This window comes from Nelumbo nucifera, chromosome 1 (assembly GCF_055504915.1).
Source record: "Nelumbo nucifera cultivar China Antique chromosome 1, China Antique-T2T, whole genome shotgun sequence".
In the NCBI taxonomy this organism is placed as follows: domain Eukaryota; kingdom Viridiplantae; phylum Streptophyta; class Magnoliopsida; order Proteales; family Nelumbonaceae; genus Nelumbo; species Nelumbo nucifera.
Genome location: NC_142649.1, coordinates 148,550,825 through 148,555,148, shown reverse-complemented (window position 1 = coordinate 148,555,148; position 4,324 = coordinate 148,550,825).

Sequence of the window (4,324 nt, the reverse complement as noted above, 5' to 3'; positions counted from 1 at the left end):
TGATCAAAGAGTTCTTGCACTTGCCACACCCACTTTAAATTTTAGAAACAGAAATTGTTGCATTGGAAAAGGAATTTAGAAATAGGGAAAATTTCACTTTAATACTCTGAACTTTAGAGGTAGAGTCAAGTTAGTACTTAAATTATAGGTTCTTTATTAAATTGTCAAAATTACTCTTCAAAATAAGATATTATTCATTATCTTTTACCTTGAGACTGAACCGGTTATCTTCAAAGAAAAAAAGAGAAAAAACATGAAATATGTAGAGGGAAACAATAACTGAAATCAAAAAAATAATTAGACACTAATGTGTTTTAAATCTAAAGGTAAAAGACAATGACTTCATTAATCTAGAATCTCAAAATCTCAACTGGTTCAGTCTCAAGGTAGAAGACAGTGAACAATGTCTTCTTTAAAAGGTAGTTTTGACATTCTCAACAAATAACTGATGGTTGGTTAGCAAGGACCAACTTAATACTTTTTTGAAAATTTAGATACTGCTGTGACACATTTGAATGTTTGGGCATTAAATTGGAATTTTCCCTTAAAAATACAAATATTTTGATAGGGCCAATTAAAAATACTATTGGGTCAATTAATGTACGGGTATATCCCATATGTTTTTGAAATGCGACACTCTGCATTGTTATGACAAGTAGATGATGAGATATGAAAATTCTTGAATACTTTCGAAAAGACAATTATCAACTTCAAGACAATTTTAAACACAATTATTGTTAAAGACAGTTTTAAACTTTTAGTTACAAGGAATGATGATTAAAATCTCGAGCGGTTTTGCTACTTATGCTAACCCTTGAGCGGAATCCTGTTGTTCTCTTTTCCTTGCGTTCAAATATAATAATGGAGGTTGAAGGAAGAGTGGAGATCCTTGAAAATAACAAAAAGAAGAAGAAAAAATCACTAGAAGAAAGGTGTGCAAAGGCTTTATTTGGGAAAGTTGTCTCTGATAAACAGATGAATGCGTATGAGGTACAACAGAAAGTTAAAAGCTTGTAGGGAAACATAAAGTATGAAGTAGAATGGATTGGCGACAAGGTTCTATGGATCATTGGATCCTATTCAAGAATGAAAAAGATGTAGAATTCTTTATCAATAAGAGTTGTAGTTGTTTAAGCGGTGGCATCCAAGGGCAGATACGAAATCCATGGAGTTCTCTGAGATGGCAATCACAGTTAGAATAGTGGGTGCTCCAATGGAAAAAAAGAACTTGGGGCTGGGGTGCTAAGTTAGTCAATTATGCAGGTACTCCACTAAAGGAAGAAAAGGAGGATTGCGACTCGGAAGATGATGACCCGATGTGGGAACAACACTATTGCATAAGGATTAGGCTACATATCCAAAACACTTTGCCTTTAGGAAACTTGGATGTTGAGGAAGATGGAACATTAGTTTGGTATGCTTTCCAATGAAAGGCTTCCAATCTTCTGTACGAGATGTGGTCACGTAGGTCATTAAGAAATTAACTGTATCTACGTCTCTGAGAACAAAGCATTGGAACATGTCATCCAACAAATGGAGTATAGCTTTGTTAGTCATATCGGGGGAATAGTTTCTTATAACTCCGTTTTTAGAGCTCCAATGAATAAAGAAAATATGAGGTTTATAAACAAAAGAAAGGGAGCTGTAGAAGAAATGAACAAGAATCCTGGAAATGCTGAAGGAACCACCGGTGGTAACAACAAAAATTAAAGCGACAAAAGTCAAGCTATTGCCGTCATTCAGTGAGAAGAAGCTTGTTCCAAGACATCAAAAAATCAAATCCTTACTGACCAGTGAGAAAGAATTTTGGAAGGTTTTCTCACTGGAGAAAACTAGCTGACAAAACTGTGGGTAGGAATGGAGCTCCAAGAAGACGGAGATGGAAAGTCAGGTTGTGTCACATCGGACTTGGGTTTACAACTCTGACACGAGGATGGAAGATTGAAATCAGATTTTGGTTCAGTTTGAAGCGATAGAAAAGGATATGGAAGGTGGCTGGAATACAATACAAGAGTCCATTGAGGACTGTGATGACAAGGAAAATCAACAAAAATTAATTAAGAAAAAGAAAGGCAAAGGAGTAGTTGGTAGTGTTGACACGCATGAGGAAGAGACTTGGGTAGGGGCAAAAAAGAGGTCAACCGAAGTTGTCATCAGAGAAATGCCATAAATGAGTATGGACCAGTGCATCCTTAATGGAGGAGGCCCGCCCAAGAAGCAGAAAACGAGCTCAAGCAAAGTTGGCGGACATGGATATCTCTTGGGTAACCTTTCGAGTTCGGGAGGAGATGAAGATGGTTTGAATTTTCACTTCGACACTGGAGCTTTTCTTGCAAACAATATAGAAGTTTTCGGAAATCTCAATGATGCAATGGAGGTGGAAGGCATCTTCCAAGAGCGAAAATCAAATGCAGATATGGAAGGATATAAGTACGACCTTGCAATGGGTGAGGTGCAATCCGAATAGGTAAGTAAAAGTTCATCCTAGCTTCCATTCTGCTGTATGAATTTCCATCTACCTTTTACATTTTTTTAGGATTTGCAAAAAGGAACTGATAGCTGATGGTCAAGAAAAATTGGAAAAATGTTCAATACAAAAAATTAGCTTTGATGGTAAATACTCACAATAGTAAGCAAACAAAACTAGGACTGCCTTGTGGTGGGTTTTGAACAAAGTGGAAAAAAAAGTTTGGGTTAATGACCACAAAAGTAATAAAAATGGCCTAGAAAAAAAAAAGAAAAAGAAAACAAGGATGGTTGCTGAAGGATCAAAAAATCCTCCTAAAGTATGGGAGCAGCTATTGACTACCTTGACTTGTGTGGATTTTTTAAGGTTTTAGTAGGTGGTAAAGAACTGACCTATCCTCTCCTCTTGCAAATTAAAAATAAATTAGAAAATAAGTGGGTTGTGGATCATTTCCTGCAATAAGATCCAAGTGGAAAATGAAGTTAATTGCTTAGAATTGTCAAGAGATAGGATCCCCCTTGACAATTTTAGCTTTAAAAGAGATCCAAGCAAAAGAAAAAGTTGACTTCATTTTTTTATTAGAAACGAAAACCTCTTTGCTGAATTGTAATAAACTTCTAAATTTTGTCAAAGGGTGGTGATGAGAGCAGATTTGGCCCTCCACTGACATCATGACATATGACATCTCAGAACAACTGGATGATACCCCGGTATCACCTAGGCAATGACTTTCCTTAGCCAAAATGATGGTCCCAACTGGTGACCTACCTGCCTCTTCCACCGGCCTAGAGACTTGCCTCTACCGACCTGGTGACCTGCCTTTGTTGCTAACCTAGCGACCTGCCTCTACTACCGACTTGGTGACCTGCTTTCGCCGACTTGGCAACCTCGTTAACAACTCAGGCACCCTAACATGCACGACTAGTAGCACTTCGTCTAGGGCCGACCTGTGGTACCTCGTCAGTACCGATTGAAGTGACCTCAACGTGAGGAGCGACCTCCCTCGAGGGCTTGCCGACCTGATTGAGGTCCAGGTGGCGACCTACGAGATGTGCTCGCCAACCAACACTGCATGCATCTTGTCACTCCCGGGTCTCTCGGAAGTTAGTTACCACACCGAATGTTCCGAAGGAACTGAATAAAGCGCAAAGACTAGTCTACATGCACGACTATCTTCGAGAACTTCATATCAGTTAAGCACATCTTCCCGGAGATCTCAGACGTGATGCGTGAAGCCCATGCCAAACAATGCCTATATAAAGGCCTTACCTCCAACCTCGAAAGGTAGATGCGCAATTTAGCTCTCGCAACTCTCTGTCTTGCTTTTAGCTCTCTCTCAAAAAATCTTCAGTTTGTTGACTTAAGCATCGGAGTGCCCACCCCAGGTAAAGCAACCTGAGCACTTTGACACTGTTTCCTTGTAGGTCGTCCCAATAAGTTATACAACTCATCATCATTCAACTAGGCATCTAAGACACCTTCCAACTTGTCACCATTCAGCTAGGTGTCCGAGCCACCTTTCAGCTAGGAACCATTCTACTAGGCATCCGAACCACCTTCCAGCTAGGAACCAATCAGATAGGCGTCCAAGCCATATTCCAGGTAGGGACTGTTCAACTAGGCATTTGAACCACATTCCAAGTAGGGATTGTTCAACTAGGCATCCGAGTCACATGCCAGCCGGGAACTGTCGAAATGCGCATCATCAGGTGGTAAATTTAGATGTAAAAGTTCTGTTTGTAGATAAAAACTTCTTTCATATTAAGCTAAAACTAGATGATCGATCTAGTTGTTGTTGTTGCTCCTTTGTTTATGGTGAACCCAAAAAAGCATATAGGAAGGCCTTTAAAAAAAGTG